We start from the raw sequence: 25,928 nt of genomic DNA, 5'->3' as shown, positions 1-25,928 counted from the left end.
CACAAAAAAAAACTGCACTTGTAGTCACAAAATCTAATTATCAAATTTCAAATATTTAAGTTATTACGTTTTTGAACCAACACATTTACTTCTTTCTCAATGATAGATAAGACTGACAGATAATCAATCCTTGGTTGGATTTGGCAGGAAATTTTACCATACCTGCACCATGGATGCTAAATTTGTGTACAGAATCTTATCTATCTTCGTTATTGTACTTATATTCCAACAGATGTGTACAGGTAAACTTCCTCTGCAAAAGTTTACTCAAAATTTGATAAAAAGTGGCAAATTTGATGTAAAAACCCTATACCAAATTTGAACTGCCTAGCTCAAAGAATTTTTGAATTATTTTTGTCACAGTCAAACAGAAGGACATTTTGCAAAAATTTGTTTTTTGAACTCAGAGGTCCTAAACGTGGAGATTCGGCAAAATTTTGAATTCGAATTTTTTTTACGATTACTATACTTTCTTTATAATACGTATGTAAAAAAGAAATTATTGATAACATGTCAGTATCAACCAGACTATTATGATGTTATTAAGTATACAGCTCACGGCTGAATGCATTTTCTGTTTATTGTTCGCTTAAAATCATTACTATATTTGAGTTACACCTGGAATAACATTTTTTCTGCCATTATCTTGGAATTTAATCATTACAGGGATAACCTTGTTGAAGTCTGTTTAAGTAAAAAGTTTAAATAGTGTCTATAACTTTACAAAAAAAAGGGAAATTTGCAAATTAAGGAACGTATTTCCAGGATAATATAGTGTCTCATGTATACAATATTCGAGTTTAATTTTTTCGTCATCATGGAATGTTACTGTCTGATATCGTTTTAAGGTTTATGTTGATCGTTTTTTATATCAAAGTATTTCATCAGTTACGTGCTTTCAATTGGGAATGTATCGAATTTTGTATTTTTATTTGGTTAAAAAAAATCAGCATTTTGGAATTTAAGAAAACTCACGGGACTCTGGGAAAAGGTTATTATGTACCAGCTTTACAAATTTATTGCCTCCCGTGCTTTCAAGAACATTCCATTTTGACAAAATCAAATAACTCCTTCCCTTTAAATTAATCATTCGATCTAATTGTATGTTCAGATGGGATTAAAGAGATAATAGTTAATATAAACAATGATTTATAGAAGGTTGCAAGAAGATAAAATATGAAAAAGTAACCACTCACATAAATGGACATTTTGATTGATTTCTAAGAGTAATTGGTAAATCATCATTTAGTATATTCGTATGTATTTCGTATATCATAATGTATATTGATTTTGATTCAGAATATTTTTTCTATCAATGTTTTGCAAAATATTTTTAATATTTCAGATTTAAGATAAAAATCAAAATTTCTATCGTCAAATTTTAAATTTTTAAAAAGAAATTTAGCACTTTACTGTTGCCATACACTTTTTTCGACTGTTGTATAATTGCATTATTCGTTAAATAAAGAAAAAGGAGTTATTAGTCTTAGATATAGCCAGTCTAGACAAGTAAAGAATTCATAGTGTTCTTGTATGTCTGCAATTATAAATGAGCTTAGCTAATTAAGAAATGTTTTTTAAAAAAATTCAAAACAGTGGAATGTTATTTTCACATTCCTTTAATCTCTTATAAGTCCATGCGAAACTCGTTATCCGAGTAATATACAAATTCGGAGTATATGCTATATATTAATGTATTCAAAGAAGTTTCCTATATCGTAATCAATGGAATTTTGAAAAAAAAAAAACGAACGAAATTGTTTACAGTAATATAATGAAAGAAATGTACACGTTGAAATGTGCACTTTTATTTTTCATATCATAGAATTCCATTAATTTTTTGAGTATTAAAAATGTATTTAATAAAGGGCTTACAAATGATAAATTTCAAAATTTTCTTTTTATACGATAATTACATTACCAAATTAAATAAATGTTGATTAAAGAACAAGAACTTATTTTAACATGCTTCATGGAAGAAGCAAGCAGTTTAACAACAATAATAATTTTAATAGTGAAATTTTCTACCTCCCCCCCCTCCAATTTCTAAGGTGTTTGTTTATTTTTTTTTCACCTTTCATACGGTTCATAAAGAGAAAATGGATTTTTTTTTGTGACAAGAATAATACATCTCAAGATTGTATTGTAATCTTGAAAATTGTCTTGAAAAATTGGAATTCCTTAATTATATTCCTAGAATTGTGTCTGTCTGAGAACACAATAATTAAAAAAAAAGAAAACGCTTTGAGCTGGAGGGATGGAATTTGGTAGACGGTTTTTTTTAACCAAATTTGTAGATTTCTGTTAAATTTTGTGCTTAATACTTAGAGAAGATATATCCGACTTTTTGAATATGAACGAATGCGATATGCAACACAAGGAGAGCTAATTGATATAGATTTTACATCGAAATTTTGATTCAAATCCGACTAAGGGTTGATTGTTTGCCCGCCTTTGGAAGCAAATAAATGCGAATGAAATTTTGCATGTATGACTACAATTGTAGCTATGTTTAAAAAAAAGCCGTCTAAATTACAATTCGTTTTATTTCTTTGGTATTTATGAACTAATCGAGTTTCAGTAATTAATCTCTCAAGAAAAATCACCAAAATTCACTAGTTAACTCCTTCGCATACAATGACGTGTCTGGCAAGTGCATCGATTATTGAATTTTAAGTGTTTAATCTGCATTTAAGCGTCAAAATTAAGTATTTTAAAATGCAAAAATCACTTATAAACGCTTTAATATCTGAAATGATTCCTATATTATTATATGAATAGAAATAATAAATGTCCAAAATAGGATGTATCTTCTAAGTAGTAAGTTAAATTCGTATGTCAAGAGATAAATAGTTCTTTTCATAACAATTTTTTTATAAATATCGCATGGTTAATAATACACAAGCATTGGTTTCTTTACTATACTGTAAAATACACAACTCTGATGTCCAGTATTGTAATGGCGTTCAATCACTTCCCCGTTGTTTGCAACTTTATGTAGGGATGATAAATTTTAATAGTTAAGATTACATCCATTGACGGGAATTATGCAAATTTTCCTTCTATCTATATGGTTACTAAAACTTAGAATGCATTTGGCCAATAGAATTCTCTGTAGTAATTTCGTAGAAAATTAAGTGTATCAAATTTTTAGATGAAATCGACGATGGAATAGCTCTATCTCTACCATTTTGCAACTCAATTCGAATATTTAAAAATTTATCATGTTTGATGAAAGAAATATGACGTAGAGTTTGATTATAAAGTTGTAAATAAAGGACCTAATTATTTAAGGGATCTAAGAAAAGAGCCCAAAATTTATAATCATTTATTCATGAAAATGTAAAAGGATTCATTATAGGCAATTTGAAAATTTTTAAAATTTTATTTAAAGAAAATTTTTTAATATAAAACATAATATATATCATGATACCGGTATTACAGGAAGTCTAAAATGTAGCAAACGATATTTTTCAAAAACTGTACAGTTGCTAGCATTAAAGAATGCTAACATTTTGACTTAAATTATTCAAAACAGATTGGTGGAAATATTTTTTAAAGTATTTCACTGTATAATGATAGGTCGGACAGTTTCAAGCGACGATTAGATGCTTTCATTTAATGGCATATAAAACCATTTTCCTCTGAGAGGGTTACAAAAAGTTGCGATTTAAAAAAAATAACTGAATTTAAATCAGATATATTTATTAAAATACTAAATATATTTTAAAACTTACATCAAAGAATTACTTCTAGGTAAAAAAATTATCCTTTTATAACTTTGGTAAACGTGAAATATTTTCTTGAAACTTTATTGAATGTATAAAAAAATGCTTTATAACGGCGATAAAATGAACAAGTATAGTCATGAAATTCTATAGTTCAAATTCTAGTTTGAAAACTCGACTGAAAATAAAACATTTTTCTATGCGATAAAACACAGTTTGGTTATTTAAAAATACACAGCTTAATAAGATATTAGAAATGCTTAATAACATATATCAAAAGAAGAAACAACACTTTAAAAAAAAGTATGTTAGAAATACAGGAATAATCGAAAATTCAACGATAAATATCTGCTTCTGCTCAGTTTCGCGATTTTAAACCTAAGAAGAAATTAAAGTTTAATGAAACCTACGTTCTTCCTCTAATTAAGTGAATAAAATGCAAATAAACGCTGCATAGTTTATTTGCAAAGTCAAGAAGTTTAGATTGCTGAAAAGAAATTTTACATGTCTAATTTCCTTCCATTTTCTCACTGTACAGGTACAAACTAAACCAAAAGAGTACAAGGTTTAATTATGTTAATTTGATTGACTGTAAGAGGCACAAGTTAACATTTCAGTAATTAGATCTTTCTGGAAATTAAGGAGAAATTAGATTTTGCAAATTATTCAGTATATATTAATGCTGAAAATCAAACTGTTTGACCATGATTTAAGATATACTATACATATTGCTCGATTCCTTAGATGCGTTGAAAAATTTTCATGTAATTTAATTATGATAGGAATGGTCGAATTATAAATTTAATTTTCTATCTTATGAGGAATTCAGTCACATTTCAAATTCCTACTTCCTTGTTAAATTGTATATAACTTATTTTTAGAGCTAATGTAATTATATTAACTTTAGAATTATCGATAGAATACTTTATATTTACTTTGCTCAATGTTTAAATAAATTGCCATATTTTGCTGACGTTAGATTAAGACATATATTTTAGAAAGCTTAAATATTTTATATCTTAACTTTTGATAGAGAACTTTTAATTTATAAGGATTCCAAGTTCTTAAAAATAAAATTACAACTCACGAAGTCTTCAAATTATGTATCAAAATCTTCATGCCAATTTTTCTTTTTAATCCTGAGGCATCACCATTTATCTTGGAAGAGAGAATTAGTCTTACGTAGTGTTAAAATCTTATAATTTTAAGCGAGTAATTCTTATACATATAAATTTATTTCGTGTATTTCGGCTCTCTCTAATTTTATTTTTAGATAAGATTTTGTTTTTTAAGTTTATCCTTTTAAGTGTCTTTCTTGAAAAAAACGTAATTTCACACACGTATTCTAATAGCTAGTAATAAATCATTTATTTATTACTAACTATTAGAATAAGAATGTTCAACTTCTGCTTCGAAGTGTGTACGAGTGCAGAATAGCAGTCAGAACAACATGAATGAAAACATGTGTTGTGAATCCTTGATTCGAAGCGCGCGTTTTTATTTAGTTTTTTTACGTATGCATTTATATTTAATAAATACATATGTATTTACATTAAATTTTTCTATATAGGTATATTTCCTAAAAAAAAAACGGGAATTTTTTACACATTTTTTATAATTGTTACAGCCTTTTTCTATCTACTGCGATGCTGACAATGTCGTATAGTACCATCTCGGGCCCGATTTCAACTAGGTAAAATTGAATTGAACTTATATTTTTGAACTTAGTTCAAAAATATAAGTAATGATAAACTGTAAAATGAATAATGTAAACATGAATGAAGGCATGTGTTGTGGATCCTTGATTCAAGGCACGCATTTTTATTTAGTTTTTTTAGTTTTTTATTTAGTTTTTTTTACATATGAATTTATATTTAATAAATACATATGTATTTACATTAAATTTTTCTATATAAGTGCATTTCCTAGAAAAACGGGATTTTTTTACACATTTTTTATAATTGATACAGCCTTTTTCTATCTACTGCCATGCTGACAATGTCATATAGTACCATCTCGGGCCCGATTTCAACATGTTAAAACTGAGTTGAACTTATATTTTTGAACTTAGTTAAAAAATGTAAGTAATGATAAACGTTAAAATGAATAATGTAACATAAAGCAGATTGTTTCGAATAACATGTTAAACTAAGTGATATTCATGAAGTTTTTTTTATTTAAATGATCAGTTCATACGTAAAAGGGAAAAATATTCATAAGTAATCAGTACGGGATTCGTACCTAGATATTTTCACAGAAAAAACAAGATCTAATGAAAATTAAAACTGCCGAGCGAAGCTCAGTTTTCCAGATATTGAACTTTAATTCTCGGTGTTAGAAGTAAAATGATTTCTGAATAATTAGGGATTATGTTATTTATGAGGATGAATTCAAAGCCAGTTAAGATAGTGAATAAAAGTCCTCACTAATTCAGAATTCGAAAGCGTGTCGAGATGCTAAATCACCAATAGAAGTTGAGAAAGGCAAAAGACTTCATTGAAAGTTAACTGTGTTGGTATTTCTGAAGTTTGGATTACTCGATAAAGTGATTTCTAAATATGAGATCATTGCTGTTCACTCTCAATCAAGAAAGTGGAAATAACGGTTGATAAAATGGTATGAAAAAAATATTGAATTTCCAAATTTACTTGACATATTTGACACAAAATTTTTGCAGCACAAAAAACAATTTTATTATTCTAATTAAAATGGAAGTAAAATTACAGTATTACTGTTATAGCGTTTTGGTATGAAAACTTTAACAAACCTTTTGTATCCGTAATATATTTGTACCTCACCGAAAATATGTTAAAACTATCTCCAAATTTTTCATTAAATGGATGTTTATACCGAATGATGCATGCAATATATCTTGATTACAATAAAAAATATTTACAAAATCAAATTAATTTTTTATTTAAAAAAATTATTTTATTTGTTCATTTTCTACTTTTTCAATATGCATAGGACATCAATGTTAATTACTTCAAGTTAAACCGGTTTTCTCCAACTAAATAAAATTATCATTCTCGCCATAAAATTTCATATTTTTAAATCGTTGCATTTTTGATTTATCGCATTTATATGCATGCAAAAAAATCAGGCCTATAGACAATCATTCCTCTTGAGAGATGTTCCAAATTTGATAAATATCTCTTCTTTAGATGTTAATTCGTGTTGAATTGTACTCGGACAGGTGTGCAGTTAACTTCTGAATTGAATTTGCACAACATTTCATAAAATTTCATAAATTTCTTGAAAGACTATATACCAAATATCAGGAAACATTTTAAACAGCTTTTGAATTACTGCATTCACAGATAAATGCACATTATCCACCATTTTTTTTTTCCGTCGGGAAGCTTGAAATGCAAATTCATCAAGATCGCGAGTTATTCTTAATAAGGGCAGATAAATATCTCTCTCCCGCACACATATATATACACGCAGTGTTTTTTTTTTTTTCAGTTTTATCATTAAATTTTTTTTACTAAATCAAATTTTTAAAAAATAATTTTAGACATAATTTACAATAATATTTTTTTTATTTTTCCACTGAAATTTAAAAGAACTATTATAAATAGAATTCAGTATCATTTAATTGCATTCATTCCTTCCGCTATTTAAAGTCGGAGAAGGAAGATTATGGTTTTCATGCGATTTGGTAATTCTTCCAAATATTGGAATATAATTTATAGTCGTATTGGTAGCAATAATAGGAAAAGCAATAATTCTGTTATACATTTTGTGCATATATCTGGTTTTTATCATAAGATTAACTTTAGACATAAAAAAATCTTTTTTACAAAATAAATTTCTATTTCTGCAATTAATAAAATTTAAAATTGCTTCATTTGGTGTTTCCCTGCATGAAAATTTATGTAAGAGTACGAGAAATGCATTCAACAAATTAAAATTTTCAATGGTTTCATGCTATCGTATGTTCTAAAGTGTATTTAGGGAGAATGTATTCATTTAAAAAATATTTCTTGCTTCCAATTTTAATTCTATCTTTACCCCATTTGCCTGCATAACAAGAGATATAAAAATAAAGTCTGCTGATGCAGTGAAGATCTTTAATTATGACTCATAGTAATATAAATAAGTCATTGTGGCTATGTTTAAACATATATAATATACAATGGCTCAAATAATTGATAGTACACCTTACTTGATTAATCCGACTTTCAATATAAATAACACATTACCAAGAAATGCAAACACGTTTTTATTTTTACTCATAACAAATGGTTTAATTTAAAGTAAAAATAAAGAATAATAAGCGACAATCATCTAAATTAAAGTTTCTGAAGCATTTTAAATAAACATATGCAGATTTTTGCCTAAAAAAAATCATTGAAATATCTGGCATTGAAAGAAAGTGTCACTATTTAGTTCCATGTCTTTTGGCTTTTATAATGACCTCTAAACGTCATGGTACCGATTCGGCCAACTTTTTCATGGTATCTCATAATATTTTACCCCATTCTTCTTGCAGCTTCTTGTTTGCCCTATCTTTGCTTTAAATATATTTTATTTTTGCTTATGTCTTTTTTGGACTTTTTTTTTCGAATGTGGTTCACAAACTTTCAGTGATATTGATGTCGGGGGACTGTGATGTTATTTGCAATTTCTGTTTACAATGAAAAAGACATCACATTTTGACTCTACATGCAGTGTATTTGAGGTTTTGGCAATTACAGCCATCGCATCGTATGGAGAAAGCCCAATACTACTTCACTTCTAAAAGATTTACGTTCTACAGTTAAACATGGTGGTGACTCCGACATGGTTTGTTGTTGTATGGCTTCATCCTAGGTGGGAAATTTAGTTCTTATTGATGAACTATAAAATGAACTTTTATTTAGATTTATGAACCATATGGTTTACTTGGATATACTTCGCAGCAATCTAAAGAAAACTGCTAAACATTTGGGTTTAGATGGAAATTTCATTTCCCAGCAGGACAATGACCTCAAATACACTGTACGTATCGTCAAATGTCTCCATATATTTCTTTTTCATTGAAAACGGCAGTTACGGACACCACCACAGTCCAACTACCTCAATGTCATTGAAAATCTGTGGACCGCATTCAAAACAGCAGTCCTAAAAGACAAAAGTAGAAGCAAAACATATAACAAATGTTCCGAGAAGAATGGTGTAAAATATCCTCAGATACCACCAAAAAGTTGGTCAAATCGGTACTATGAAGTTTAGAGGCCATTATAAAAGTCAAGACTTGCAACTAAATATTGACACTTTCTCTGAGAGAGATTACAAAAATCCATTGGTGTATTCTCAAATTTTTGAGGCAAAATTCTGCATATGTTTATTTAATAGGCTTCTGGAACTTTCATTTTAGAAATTTTTAGTTAATTGTTCCTTATTTTTACTTTAAATTAAACCATTTCTTATGTGTAAAAATAAAAACATGTTTGCATTTCTTGGTGATGTATTATTTGCATTGAAAGATAACTTTTATCAAGTAAAAGTAAGGTGTACTCTCAATTATTTGAGCCATTGTATATAATATGTAGTTCTACTTCTGTTTTTGAATAACTGGAACAAATTCAAATTTCACACTTACTGTATTGGGTATGTGAAAGAATGCTATCAACTTTAAGCAATTTAATTTTTAATTGAATATTTGATAATTAATTTCTAATTTGATATTTAATTTTGAATATTCAGTTAATTAGAAATTAATTGAAAATTTAAAATATTTAATTTCTACTTAATGTAATATTTTAAATATTCAATTAATTTCTACTTAATATAATATTTTAAATATTCAATTAATTTTTAATTAATTGAATTTAATATTTAATTTCTAATTAATTGAATATTTAATATTCCATTAATTTCTAATTAATTGAATATTTAAAATATTCCATTAATTTCTAATTGAATATTTTAAATATTCCATTAATTAGAAATGAAATTTTTTTCACTTTGAACTACTCTACTTTTTAAATTTCTCTTTTTATCACCTTTTTTGCCAATGCTTTTATTGGTCTTAAAGTAGTGACTTAATCATGTTTAAAACTGAGTTTAAATAAAACATTCAAATTAAAATAACTTTATTTATGTATCGAAATTTATGAACAAAATTTGCAGAAAAACAAATATTAATATCTTATGGAGAAAATTATCTATTCATATTTTTTAAAAATCGTTTGGTACAATAAATATTATAATTTTAATTAAAACAAATCGATAGAGAGTTTAGATATTGAAATTTTTTTGTATATTATATTTTAAACAAAAGTAGGATTTACGTTAAAAATATTATCCATAAAAGAATTTTAATCCAGAATACTTTAAATTGTACATGATAAAAGATTGCTATGTCAATATATTCATAAAATGTGGCCAAAGGCTAAAAAGTATATTAAAAATGCTTGCAGAGGGCAAGATTTGAAATAAGAAACTCGTAAAATTGCTGCCATTTTTTCTTTAATTTTATCATTCGGGACCAAATGAAACAAAATATTGCATATATAAATATCTTATTTATCTTTAATAAAAGTACTTCAAAGTAGAATGTCTTTAATTTAAATATTTCTTCTACTTCATTTAAAACCCATAAATTTTTAAAACCTATGCACATCTAAATTATTCTTTCAGATCTAAAAAACAATTGAAAAGTTTAAATGTAATCATCTGCTCTCGATTTAAAATGAACTATATTTTCTCCAACCTGTTTAGTTATAGTACAATGCTTGTAAAATAGAGATATTCGATACATTTATAAAAAAGTGGCTTAGGAAAATGTTTCATCTTCGAGCCAATATTGCTTCGCTAAATCCAATACCCGAGGAAAAATTTACCTCAAGGTTCCTTTTATTCCAGCATTTAATTTAAAAAATATAGCTTTGTTCTAGACTATTTGAAATAAAATTTATCTTGCTTCCATATTTGTTTCGAGTTTCTGAAAAAGAGATATTCTAGAAGTTGAAATTAAATTGAAATATAAATGTTTAATTCGAACGAAAATAATGCGGATTGGCCGAAATTTGAAATTAAATTGTTGAATATTGAAGTACTTAGATTCGCAGTACTTATTTTAAATTTAAACGAGGTTATTCTCTTTCGATTGATTATTATTTTATTCAGAAATTTAATCTAAACAAAACTGATAAAAAGTTAGGAACCCTATTACAATTCCATTTTAGAGTAACATGATTTAAGTAATTCGATTCATTTTCATTTAGAATGCACAAAATAATACATATAATATTTTAAATATTTACCTTCAGAACGCAAGTCAATCTTTTGTCTTTAAAATCCACTTCAAAAGCACTTTTTCACCATTTCCAAGTCTCAAAAAGCTATTGTAGCGTCAAGATTTGAAGATAGATAACCTGCAATAGGAAATTGGAAACATGTGATAAAGGTTTCATTTAAATACTATTTTCCGAACTCTTACATTTAATTTTTAAAAATCCATATTTAAGACTAGCCGCCTTTGGATCGTCAATATTAAGCCAATATTAACGATAGATAAATTTTTCAATATAGAAATTTTATGTGACTTGATTTCTTAATAGCGTCTTCAACAAAATATTTTTAAGCTTTGAATTTAAGTTATATAATTCACTCATACAGGGTGGACAAAATGTCAAAAATTTATGAAATCAATAAAATTAAACAAAATAAAAAACGGTTTGCAAGTTTAGCATCGATAATTCATGGGTGTTTTTTTTTTAAAGTTAGGGAAAAACAGTCGATAGGTGGCATTTTGTACATAAGTGAAAGTAAAGACACGTAAATAACAAAAATGTTACCAAATAATTTATTATAGCCATATGTGTTCCATATGTCCACCACCACAATTTGATAAAACATTGCAGGCGTGTCACAAATCCAGCAGAGGCAGATCGCAGCATGTCTGTATCACGTATACAGCAACTGTATACACTATAGCTCTCAGCGGATTGGATGGATGGGACCAATAAGCATGGGATTTTAAATTTTCGCATATTCAAAAGTCTGCTGGTGTTAAATATGGAGACCGAGGAAGCCTTGGAAAATTTCAACGTCTGCTAGTGTTAACTAAGATGGCCATGGAGTGAAAAAGGAGCTCCAAGTGATTTTAAATTTTCGCATATTCAAATGTCTGCTGGTGTTAGATCTGGAGACCGAGGAAGCCTTGCAAAATTGCAATGTCTGCTAATGTTAACTAATATGGTCATAGAGTGAAAAATGAGCTCCATCTGTCCAGAATATGTTAAACACTCAGGAGGGATCTAGTCCAATTTTGGAGAGAGCCCATCTCGCAAATGCTTCTCTTTACGGTATCCGACTGTAAAAGTTCATGGTCAGACTGTAATTTGTATCGTACTGTTTAAGAACACCGTGAAGAATGTTACGTTTTGAGTATGCTGGTAAGCCGAAGCGTGCCGTGCACTGCTAATCTCTGCAGCTGATTCTGAATCTAATGTTTCCATTACTGCTGCAACGCGCATCGAACGCGTCTGCCTTAGACTTGGATGCCCGAACCTTACATGATCCTCAAGAGATTCAGTTTCGTCAAATCGTTGAACAAGCTTTATGTACCTGCCATTGTCAAATGGTCTTTTCTAGTCTTTACACTTTTCTGAATTTATACAATGCAACATTCGCTGATTTCTTGTTCCCTTACATGGCGTGCAACGGAGAACTGGTTCTGGATCAAGAACGTGTCTCATTTGCAAATTTGCAACTAAGTCGTTCGTACCATTGCCATCTGTTGGCTGTTTTTTATTTTTTTCCTTACCTTAAAAAAATCCCGTGACCTATCAATGCTAAACTTGCAAACTGTTTTTTATTTTGAATATTTTTTCGGGTTGTATGAATTTTTAAAGTTTTTAGGGACTTTTTGCCCACCTTGTACTTTTATGGAGGCCTTAAGACTTTTTATTCATTGTATTATGTATCACTCTCTAATTTTTGGGCAGTTCTCATAAAATTTCAACATTAAATGAAAGTGGATATGATGAAACTAAAATTAATAAAGCATTTTTACCTAAAACCAAGCACTTTTTTTAAAACATGAATACTGGAAACAGAGTCTTTCGGTACTGAAATCTTATGCGCACTACAGAATAACTTTTATAATTTATGCAATATCTGAATGAATTATTCAAAAATTTCTTTGATTCGTCATACAATTCAGTTTTTAATTCATTTTCGAAAGGATTTAAATAACGTCAATCATATTTTATTTTGTTTCGGTTTATAAATATAGTTTAAAAATTATGAAACCTAAATTTTATACCGTCCTTTTTTTCCTAAAGAATCATACTCTGCGAAATATTCTTGACACTCCAACATTTAAATAAATAAAATATTCTATATTCTGTGACCAAATCTGACCAATGAATTAAGTTTTGAATATTACAGTTTTAGAACTACAAAAGTTGTTATCTAGGTCAATCAGGCTTGGGATTTTCAATTCTCCAGCCACAAACATGTTATTGATTTTGAAAATTTTTATACCATGTGAAAGGGCATGATCCCTAAATACGTCATCAGTGGACATTAGAGATGCCTAATCCACGATTTTTTGAATAACAAATAATATTGCTATTGTTATTTTTAAATATGCGTTCCAAATATGTTATTTCAATCATATTATTAATGAAAAATTATTACTTAATATTAAATATAAAATTTATTAATTGTAATTAATACTTAATTTACTAATTTAATTAACGTGTGATTGAATTAATTTATCTGTTTCAGCTTACTTCTGAAATTTTATTTTTTTTCTCAAAACTATTTATTTAATTTATTTATTAGAGTGAACCATTTTCTGGAAAAGATGAGTTAAAAATATGTCATTTCTTTAAAATGTTTACTTTAGTCCTATATTCTACCAATAGATGGCGCCAGCAGTAAACAGAGTACATGTAATCAAAGTTAATCATGTCACGAGCAATTAAAAATGATCAGTATGGAATAGTGCATCATCAAATACGAATATCGGTCACTCCCGTAAAGTGGAGCGGTGACTTCTCACTTTCCAGTGAAGCCTCGCACTTTCCGGTGAAATCACCGCTCCGATAAATTTCATTGATATGCAATTCAATGATACGATACGATAATTCCAATAACCGGTCCGTTCACTTTTCAATCCAATCACCGATTTCTTTCGAGAGCTTCCATTGGACAGATCGTATCGTCACCGCTCCGGCAAATTTCAGTGATATCGTATCGATTGTTAGTTTCTATCGTGATCCAAAACCTGTAATCGAAATATCATCAGTAAGATCGTATGAAGGATTTGAATCATACCCCTCTTTGAAAAGTATTGATCACTTGTATTTGTGACTTTTTGATATTGGTTACGTAATAACCGCTCTGAAAATATTCGTCATCCCTAGTGGACATCTGCCTTCTATATACCGCCATTTTTGAGAGAAATGTCAAAAATGTTATTTTAGTATCTCTTCCTTAGATTTAAAAAAAATCCCTAGAAATATTCACCAGCCGCAACCACTGTGTTCATTTCGAAAATTTAAATTGAATACAAAAGATTTCAAAACCAAGACACATTATTAATGGTCATCTGTCTCCTGTCCTTCTTTTAAAGTTTTAAGAGTGACTGGAAATTAAAAAATCTAATTAGTAAAACCGTTTTTCCTTAGATTACAGCAATAGAGGGCATAAAATCTATCATTTATCAATATCGTCCACATAGTGGGAATTTATAGAGGAGTTATGAGTTCTGACTGAAGTATCATTCTTTCTGTTCATGCCGCTTCAAAGCGAGACTAGCCATTGTTTCAATCATTTATTTATTAATTTATGTAAAACTTATTCATTTTATTTATAAAGTTTCATAAACGTATTCATCAAGTTTCTATTGTTGAGTTCTCTATAAAGGAGTGATCTAATTGTAAGAAAATTATTTCTCATCTGTTGTCAGGAAAGCTATCAATGTTTGATGTTGTATTTGAAATTTATTAGATACCAGCTAAATTTTGGGGGAAATACTGTATATTGCCAAAAGTTTACATACAACTTTTTAAAAAATAAATATACCATATAATTACCTGAAATTTTTTAATATTTATTTTTTATGTAACGTATGAAAATTTTCCTACAATAAGCGATTTTTTTAAATTCAAAACAAATAATCATGCATTTGAGGATTAAACTGACTAAACTGAAAAAACATAGAGCCGTGTTTCTGCAAATTATTTGGAAATATTTACTTTTTCCCAAAAAGTGAACCCTGTACTCAAAAAACAAACAAACCCTCTTTGGAAAGAATACCTCTCAAAGGTGTAGGAGAGGAGGACCCAGAATGCCACAAAATAGAAAGAAATATACATGTATAAAGATATCGCTCAGCTACCCTTCTATTCAAAGCAACCTGCATAAAACATCTGTTTGTGATGACGCACGTAAAAATATCCTCGAAAGGAGAGAGTGCTTCTTTTAGTTTACGCTCAAGTTAGATTTTGAGCCCTACACTACATAGTTCTATGTCTGGAATCTAAAGTGAGATATACGACTACAAATATAAACATATTCTTTTTTTCTTGAATAATTTATTAATATTTTTAAAAAATATTAAATTAAAAAAATGTATTGACTTAAGAATTAAGATATTTTGTTTAATATATGAATTTTTATATGAATAATATTTTTATATGTAAATTATACAATAAACGACATATGTAGATTAAACGAATAAATTCATGTATTTCTTATGTGAAAGTAATTTATTGTATAATACAAATAATCTATACAACGGTGTTAACCCATTTTACTGCCATTTACGAGATATCTCGTAGGAAACTGCTGTAAAATTAAGTATTTATAAATTTCGTTGACAGTGAATGAGTTAAACTAAACATTTTTAAAAATTTAATTTTCAAATTTTGAGAAGATTTAAATGCAACATGCGTTTTAATATTGAATTATTTTGTTTGACTATTATTACTACTTAAAAACATATTTGGAATAATTTTCTATCACTTTGATTCTATTCCAATAATTTTCAGAGAATATTTTTATGCATGCGTATTTAAGTTTTTGGTTTTGAATTGAAATTTTGCATTTTTTCAAATCAGGATTAACAATCTAAAGGAAATAGATAGTGAAAACAGATCCACAGGTTTGATAAATATATTATAAAACTCCTTCATCTAATATACAAGGAGTTTTCATGTTTTTAGAATGATTTTGAAGTCGTTTATTAATATTTAAATGTAAGTCATTTTTTGTTAAATATTAAATTAGATAGCCCTTACTTGGAAAATAAATATGCTTCTCGAAATTTTATCATGGAAATCACAAATTTTCCAGGAATATTGATTTCCCTTCCTTTGTAACTACTTTTCAGAGTGTATCAATCTTGGTGACTTTGCGCATAGAAAGAGCTCTTTTAAACAAATTACAGTGGAAGAATAGTCTGCAAATAAAATGTCTTTCGGGAATGTGTTCTGAAGGTATATTTACAATATCTGAAATAGTCTACGTTTTTTCAAGAAATGCGTTGGTACTTTTTGAATTATGCCTAGCAAAATTTTGCCTCATTAAAGTTTTTAAAATTCATAAAGATATGAAATTTCTTCTGTAAATATCGGAAGTAAAGCTTTATCTTCATAACACATTGAGTTGATTTTTTTTCTAATTTGATTTTTCCCCCTCTGTTGAAAAACCTTCTGGTTGGGGTTTAACGGTTTTTTAAATCCGTTTTAAAAAACCGGTTTTTAAAGTAAATTTGTCACATTTGAAAACAGGTTTTTAAATTAAAAAACCGGTTTTCCGGAACGTCTGGATATTCTTCCTCTTCAATAATAATAATAATAATAATAGTAAATGAAATTTTATGGGTTGGGACAGATTCGTCTAGCAGTTGAAGGCTTAGGGCGACGAGATGCCAATTTATTAATAAGTGAAGCTATATTTAAATTTTGTTAAATGAACTGAAAAATTTAAATACTAAAATAAGTTTGAAATTATTATATGCTTTAAAAGAACAAATTCAAGAAAAAAGACAAGTGGAATTACCAATTCTTATTCTGTATTTGCAAAATCCACAAAACATTTCTTGTCCAGCGAAGAAATCTAATATACTTTCTTTAGCTTCAAAAACCAAAATTATTAAGTTATCTGGAAAGATATTGTCTAGAATATTTCCAAATTCTTACGTGGAAACCGATTCTGATGAAGAGCAAATCGAAGAAACTATTCATCAGAATAATGCTTTTCTAAAAGAAGCCATTGAAAGATCAATTCATAAGTTTCTTGAAGACCCTGAAGAACAACTTACAAATCCAAAGACGCCGAAAGCTGAATTTTCATTATTTGAGACAACGAATAAAAGAACAAAAAACTTAGATTTGTTATTTGATGCCATGAAAACTAGAAACCAAGCTCAGTAGCTAGTGAACGAGTATTTTCAATTTCAGGCAATATTGGGATCAAAATAAGAAGACTTAGCCACCGTTCAGTGGATATTTTATGCTTTTTTAAAATCCTCTTTTCTTAGTTGAAATTAAAATTATTGAAAATAATATAAATATTATTTGAAATTTTTGAGTTTTCGTTGTTTTGTATAAGTAATATGTATATGTAATTTTTTTTTTTAATAATTTGACTTTGATATTGATTTCGTTTTTTGTTATTTTATACAAATTAAATATTTTTACCTATTTTATTTTTTGACATTAATTCGAAAACCGGCTATAACCGGTTTTTTGGAAATACTGAATTCGAAAACCGGTTTTTCAAAAGGTTTTTGTATAAACCCTACTTCTGGTACTAACAAACCTCCTATTGAAACTTCCTTTCCATTGGTAGAATCAGGATTGCGAAGTCTTGTTTTTGTTTGTTTGTTTCTTCGTTTCGATAGTAAATAAACCTATTTTTTTGAAGTTCTTTGAGTAAATCCATGCTTCATTAAAGGTCAATGCATTTCCATTTAGTTCCTGGTAAATAGATCATACAAGGTTCTAGAAATTGCATAAAAGTGGTCACGTACGTTAGCAAAAGCTCGTGAACACTGCGTTTTCAGCATTTTTTATATTGTAAATCTTAATTTATTATTTTATATATATTATTATGCTACAGATGTCTACCTGCTTAGCAGATTTTCACCAGTTATCAACATTTTCACTATAAAAATATTTGAAACAGTACATACCGTTTACGGATATTTTTTTTCGAAATTCCCTTTTCATGTTGAAATAAAGATTGATAGTTTTTATTTTTCCAATCAGCACTATTGCTTATTTTACAATTAGAAGTTTTAATGTCAAGCATTTCACAGCTCTTTTTAAATTATGGAATAAGATTATATTTCTTTGGAATGCGCAAAAAAGGATTCTATCAATTCACAGCTTGTTCATCTATTTGCATATTTACTTGGTATATTTGAGGAATAAATTAAAAATTAACAATCCATATTTGTAATTTTAAATAATGTTTTTGCCAGAAATTTTAATTTTAAAACATGTGCTTTTCTTAATTTTTTTAATGAAATCATTCTAAAATTGTGTAAATGCTCTCTCTATTCTATATTATTTCTCCAAAATTTAAGATCCTGGGAGAGTTTCAAATATATTTAATCCTAAAAGGAGATCTCCGTTTTCATAAAAAAAAGTTATTTAATCTTTATCAATGAAAAGAATTTCATCGCTTTTAAGGTGTACGTACACATTTGAAGATTTTTTTTTTAAATTTTAACTTTAAAAGTCCAGTTTTTCACAGTAGGTCATTAATATATGTTTAAACTCATTTCAGTGAGAAAAAAACCCATATTACACTAATTATTAATTAAATAATATTTAAGGAGCTAATTAGCCTATTTTTTGAAACATGATATCTTAAATTCTAATTTACACAGACACATAATTCTAGTTGGAAATGATGCCTAATATTAGTCTTCATGTTGTCTGCCTCAATCAAGTTATAAAAATGTATAGTTTTTTTTAAAAAAATTTTTCAACAACAATGAATAGAAAAAACGAGATTTTTTTGTCATTTTAACTTTTAAACAGCTATTAAAAATTTATTTCTATAAATATAACTTTGATTGAGACACAAAACATCCGCTATTTCATGCAGATTATTTTGATATATAAATAACTGTATTTGGTTCATTTCTTGTTGAGTTATGATTGTTTGAATGAAGCAACATAGTGGAAAAATACCATTCTTCATAAAATGAGTTTTAAAAACACCGTAACTAGAGTTTTTAATGAAAGCTCCTCAAGAAAAATAATTATAACTCGAGAAATATTTAGAATATTGACAACATTTTGGTATCGTTTGAAAGCTAATTAATCATAGAACATTATTAAGCAATAAAAAAATATTCGATATTTTGAACGATTTTCGAAGTTTCAAGTGTGTGCATACACCTTAAATAATAAGCATCTAACATCAAAAGAAACCGTCAAAAACTTTATTATATGAAGGAAAATACTTCTATCTCTGTTATATTTGATTAATTTGTATTTTTATCCCATATATATTTTCTTCAGCTTGCTTAATACCTCATTTAAGAAATTTTATTTCATTCCTTAAAAAGAACTTATTTTGACAGTTAAGTGTTTGAGTGAGAACATCATTTTACTTTTATTTCCATGTCCGCTATCCCATTAATAATAAACCAGGTAGAGACTCTTAGGAAAAATAATTGTAAAGGTGTTCACGAAATTATGTCGTGTATTCTCTATTAAAGGCTTTAATCCCCATTTTACCTTTCGGTATAAAATTATGGATTTTGCCATACTATGAACGAAAGGTTTGTTTAAATTTTATTTTCATCAATCTGCATATGGGAGTTTCATTCTTCTTAATATAATAAAGAAAACTAAATAAGCATTTTGGGACACTTTTTATTAAACTATTTGGAGGCCAGATTTTAAACAGGACTTTAGTAACATCAATACGAAACTTCTATAAATCGTTGCATTTTTGAGTTATGTTTACATGTATGCGAAATTGCAGGCTGACAGGCAAACAATCTTTCTACAAATCTGGTTTAAAATTTGATACTGAACTTTTTTTTAAAGTGATAATACTGTATATCAGTTTCCACTATTTCATTGGTTTTTGATCTGTTGTATTTGTAGGCATGCGACAGTACAGATGGACAGATGGTCAACCTTTTAATAAATATGGTTCCAAATTCGATACATTAATACCTTCAATAATAATTTTGATTTTAATTTTAAATCTACGAGCTAAATTTCATCTATGTAGCACAACAAAGGAAGTTACAAGATCACATACCAAATTTCATGTGAATTTTTCGAATTATCGTCTTGACATGCTTGCAATAGTACAGATGGCTAAACCAGCCCCCTCCCCCGTTCCCCTGATGGATTTCGTTCAAAATATGAGGCATATCATCATTTTAGATGACATATTTTATATATTTAACTCTTCGCTTCTTAAGTGGAGTGTTAAATCTTATTCGGGCTACCACAGAGACAGACTTCTTCTGAATGGGTTTCATTAAAAAGTTGTTATACCAAATTTCATCCATCGGAAGAAAATATTTGTGTTATCTCGTTCAGACAAACGGACAGACAGTCATAATTTGGATTCTAAGGAGATCTGTACGATAGAGATTAGTTAAAATCTCTAGTTTAAATTTTTTAGCGACTACAATATTTCCACTAGAAATTAAAAGATGAGTGTGAAATATTTTGAAAATTGCAGTTTTTTTAGAAAACATAATAGTTATCGGTAGTGTATAAAATCCAGAAACTAAAAAAAATTAATGAATATTTTAACTGAAAGTAATAAAAATCAGTGCGTAGTATTTTTCAAATTACAGTTTAAAGTAGCATTTTTTTTCTTTTTTGTAAATAAGGTGAGTGGAGAGGTTCAATAATGATGACGGACCTTTTTTAGTTTTTTAAAGATTTTATTGTTTCTCCGCTTTCGGGAGTTGGTTTGAGCTTTGCCTTTCGGCGTGCTGCTTCGTCGATGATGTTACAAAGACTGATGGTTTTTTACACATACCGCTAGAGGGCGTTACAAGTGAGAGGCAGGGCAACATGCTTACGTAACAGTGAGATATTTATATAAATCTCAATTTTATTTTTTTAAATGCTGAATGTTACCTTCGAAAACTAATGGAAACAGGAATAATTACTTATTGTTGACGAGTCATTATTTAGAATGTTGCTTTTGAGTCATAGTGTTTGTTTAGGATGAATTTGATTTTAGAATGTTGTCTTTGTAATCTAACTATTCCTTATATATTTATGAACTATCTAAAAAATAATTCAGAAAGTGTAGAAGGAAATAATTTAACTTGTAACAGACAATCATAAAACTAAAAAAACATTTTTAGAAATTTATTACAGTCTGGAGGGTTCTGAGAAATTGAAGGCAAAGGAGAGTTTCATCCTTATTCTGCGGAAAAAAAATGTTTTTTATATATTTTTTTAGAATTGATTTTAATGTCTTCTTGGGAATACACAGAAAATAAATGTTTATTGAGATATTCTACACGACAATTGTAAAAAAAAAAAAGTTTCCTTTTCGAGCCTGATGTTTACCTCGAAATATACATTGATGAAATATCTGAAAAATAATTCAGAAAATCTTGAACAAAATAGTAGAATAACCATATAACAACCACTCGTAAAAATAAGAAAAAGAACATTTTTAGGAATTTATTACAGTCTGGAAGCTCCACAGAAATTGAAGGCAAAGAAGTATTTTCCTACTTTTTCTCCCCGCGTCAGTTGGAAACAAAATAATAAAAAAAAATCAACGAAAGAGAGAACAAAATGCTTTTTACTTTCCTCTAGTGTTGATTTTAATAGATTTGCTCTCGAACATAGACATAACAAAACTTTATTGATCTATTTCACACTGTAGCTGTAAAAATAAAATATACAGTGAAAGGTTTAGTTTTCAAACAAAAAGATGTTATTTGGTCTTTATATATATATATATATATATATATATATTATTTTTGAAAAAGATATTTTCTACTAACTTTATTCATTTCGACTAAAAGAAAAAAAAATGCAGCTTTCCATTTATACTTCTCTAGATTGGACATCTTTATTATAGATTTCATTTAGAAGTTGGCATTGATAGTCTACAGATTTTTTGATATAGTTTAGTTGGCTATATATAACATAAGTTCTTGAGAAGCAATATATGGCGAAATAGAAAGTCGACACTTTTGGAGGGGGGCAGAAGGGAAGAGGGTGGGATCTTCAGTTATATAGGAATATTTCGAAAGAAAAATACGTTTTATAGTTATTTAAAAAATGAAACTTTCAGTTTTATTTTAATTTTCCTATAGTCAATATCAAAATAGAGCTATTTCAGCGATACTATGAAATAATAGATTTTTTTTGTAAAATAAATTTATTTTTTGTTCTACTAAAATATAACATTTTTTTTTTCGCTTAAAAAATGTTTCAATGATCCCTAATATTTTGATATCTCAAACTCCTCTCGTAGTCTTAAACGGATTATATTTTTATAAACTTTTGTAAGGAATGCTTATTGAAAATAAGAGAAATAGCAATGTTTATGAATTAGTGAGGCATATAAAATATTACCTTTCAGTTTCATTTAAATTTGATATAAAAATAAGTCAAATTTCTGAATTTCTTCTAACTAAGCAATTTTATTATGTAATTTTATGTAGCTTTATTTTATTTTTTTGTAAAGATGGAATTTTGTTAACTATTTTTTAGCCTTTTTCAGATGTCCTAGAATTTTGAACATTAATATATTTTTTGACGATACACTATCTACAGCTTTTTTGAAATTTTCTTAGCTTGATTCTTTTTATGTTTGCAAACAAGAAATATGAAAGAAAACTGATTTGAAAGTATTTGAAATAAGAAATTACAAATTAAATGCTTTAAAGTAGGAAATAATTAAAATAAAAAATTCTAATATTTATTATATATTGTATTAATGTTTATGAAAACAGATTTTATAAAGTTTATTGAATTGTAAACATAAAATTTCATTCATTTTTTTTTCTCACTTTATGATGACCTAGAGTTTGAAATTCTGTTCTGATTTCTTGGTGGAGCTACATTATTTTAATAATTACATACCATATCTATTAGCACAAAATGTCTCCCAAAACGTTATGATATTGAACGACATTCAGAATTCTGAACTACTTCGTAAATATATTGTGCAGTATCTTGTACTGATAAGGTTAATTATGAATTAACTTTTAATTTTTTTTCTAGTCATATTATGTTAAAATATTTTTAGGCTTGAAATTAGAATAAGAAAAGGGATTCATTTAGCTTATTAGATAAATTTAATTTGATTAAGTAATAATTGACAAATCAAGACACCATTTTGTGTGAGATAAAGAACTGAACATCTAAGTTTCTGTCTTTCTAAAAAAATGTGTCAGAACTTATGCCAACCTACATAATTTCATACAAAGATTGATAAATTTGGTGGGAAGCATACTTCCCACGTCCTTAGAAAGGGTTAATCAAAATAGTTAATTAATGCGATGTTAATGGTTCTATTTTGAAGAGAATTTACGAATAAATTTCGAGAGCCCATAATATTTGAATTATAAATTATAATTATGAAATGTATTAAATGTATGTATAACTTTTAAATTATTATTGTGAAATGCAAATGTTTTAGATAAAATTTCCCGTAAATTAAAAAAAAAAAAATCTTTCTTTAATAATTCGTAAAAAAAAAAAAATCACATTCGTATTTTAATTCAAAGAGTTGGAAACTATCCTTAATCTTTTTCAAATTAAAATATTGAAATTAGGTTTTTTAAAATTGAAATATCTAGAAATCCGAAATCATACAAAATAGTTCATGATTCGAAACTTTTGTAATGAAATGAGGTAAAATGAATATTGAATTTTTTTCTGTAAATATTTCTCTTAGAATTGCAAATATGTCTAATGTATTTTTAAACACAACTTTCATTACATACTCCGCATTAAGACAACTCTTCTTATATACGTCTTTACCAATAAATAAATAAATTAATTAATCATACAAGAACATTTTCATCAGTTAATTTACACTAAAAGATTTGGCGTATGAATAAGTTTAATCAATTTAATAACTTTTTAAAGCTGTTAAAAATTACACACGATAAATCGTTTAATACAAAAGCAATAAAACACCACAACTTTATATTCAAGAAAAGCTAAGTTCATATTAAGTTCAGATTATACAAAGATTCATAATAAAGGAGAAGTCTGACATCTTTTGTAGATCAAAGCCACCTTGAAGTACAATCTAGGTATGGTGTAGAAGTTAAACTAATCTTTCATTTATGTGAGGAGTATGATGTTTCGTTTAGATGATTTTCTGGATATGAAAAACAGATCCAATTTTATATTTTGCATGGAGGAAACCCATAAGGGCCTTCAACAACAAAGCCACTTCAGTAGTGAGCAATTCGTTGCTAAGACAAACGTCCTTCAACGAAGTCGGTCCTTCATCTATCTATACTTATAATAAAGCTCAATGTGTGTGTGTGTGTGTGTGTGTGTGTGTGTGTGTGTGTTGGCGCTCTACAGGCCAGACCGTTTGACCTACAGCTACCAAATTTGGTACATGTATACCTTGGAGTTTGGGATTGTGCACCTGGGGTTCCTTTTTTCGAATTTTTAATTAGAATTTTAATTATTAATTAAAAACTAACTTTCCCGCCAAATGAATCTTCCATTTTCCCCACCGCCAACTTTTCCGCCAAAAAAATCTTCCATTTTCCCGACCGCCAAATGAGAAAGGCTTCAATTTTTTTTTCTCCCAACAGTAATGAGGCTAGGGTTAAAATTTTTCAGCGGATTATTTCAATCGATTCTGTTTATTTTCTTAATGTTTGATGCATTTAAAATTAAACATTGTTAATGAATCGATCTTTCAGATTCATTCTGAAGTACTTTTGAATCAAAATAAAACAGAATAAAAGAAATTAAAAATGTCTAATCCGCATAGCGTTACCCCAACTGGTGTAGAAAAAAAATCACGTATTTGCGTTACGTAACTGGGGAAGAAAATTCACGCATGCGCATTCTGTTCTGATTGTTGCCATGACAACCGTTATCAATGGATGATTTTAATTATTTTTTAGTTAGTCGCATGCTTTTGTAAGTAAATTGTATTTATGTTAGTTATATATTTTTTGTATATGCTTATAGTTTTAAGTACATCGTTTTTTAAGTAGTTTTTTTAAAACCTGTTTTCAACCGTTTATTTTAAACGATTCGTTTTATTTTCTTAGTGTTTGATGCATTTAAATTGAAACATTGTTAATGAATCGATCTGCTCATAATGAATCTAAGAAAATTTTGTTGACAAACTCTTGAGATATTACATAAATTAAAGATATTCTTTAATGCCCATAAAGTTTAAACGCTGAGTGACTCTATTTTCAGTAATCAGATTATAAAAAAAATGCTTTGTTTCAGTAAAAAATATTATATTAATTGAAGATTAATTATTTCCACTTTAATTTAAAGCATAAATTCTACGGGTGCTAACAGAAAATGAGATACATATTTCGTTATGACTGAAGGCCTTTATAATATTATGAATGAATTATATGACAATCAAAACTTGAAGTTTTAAAATATTTTGATGAAGAAGCTATTAAAGTAGAAATTGTATAAAATATTTAATTATTAAAATTTTAACGAACATTAAGATTGGCGAACCGGCTGGTCGCCAAAGGCGACTATTACTTATATAAAGCTCAATGTGTGTGTGTGTTGGAGCTCTACAAGCCAGATCGTTCGACCCACAGCTACCAAATTTGGCACATGCATACCTTGGAGGTCGGTAATGTGCACCTGGGGTCCCTTTTTTTGAATTATTAATTAGAATTTTGATTATTAATTAAAAACTAAATTTCCCGCCAAAAAATCTTTTCATTTTTCCAGCTTCAAATGAGTAAGGCTTCAGTTTTTTTCCCCAACAGTAATGAGGCTACAGTTAACATTTTTCGGCCGATTATTTCAAGCGATTCTGTTTACTTTCTTAGTGTTTGATGCATTTAAAATGAAACATTGTTAATGAATCGATCTGCTCATGATGATCTGAGAATTTTGTTGACAAATTCTTGAGATATTACATAAATTAAGAAATATATTCTTTAGTGCCCATAAGGTTTAAATGCTCAGTTATTTGTTTTCAGTAATTATATTATTAAAAAAAGGCTTTGTTTCAGTAAAAATATTATATTAATTGCAGATTAATCAT

The 25,928-nt window shown here is 27.8% G+C and overlaps 1 protein-coding gene across 1 annotated transcript in view; it reads right to left on the bottom strand.

Annotated features, from left to right (window-relative positions):
- The window catches only part of LOC129976310 (neuropeptide F receptor-like), a 223,105-nt gene that overhangs the window by 145,463 nt on the left and 51,714 nt on the right, over nucleotides 1–25,928 (bottom strand). The window contains exon 2 of the mRNA XM_056089811.1: nucleotides 10,985–11,095. The gene's annotated coding sequence lies outside the window, so the exon portion shown is untranslated. The remainder of the gene's footprint in view (nucleotides 1–10,984; nucleotides 11,096–25,928) is intronic.

Source organism: Argiope bruennichi, chromosome 7 (genome assembly GCF_947563725.1).
Source record: "Argiope bruennichi chromosome 7, qqArgBrue1.1, whole genome shotgun sequence".
In the NCBI taxonomy this organism is placed as follows: Eukaryota; Metazoa; Arthropoda; class Arachnida; order Araneae; family Araneidae; genus Argiope; species Argiope bruennichi.
The sequence above is the reverse complement of the archived record's forward strand: the minus strand, read 5'-3'. Positions and strand labels throughout refer to the sequence as shown.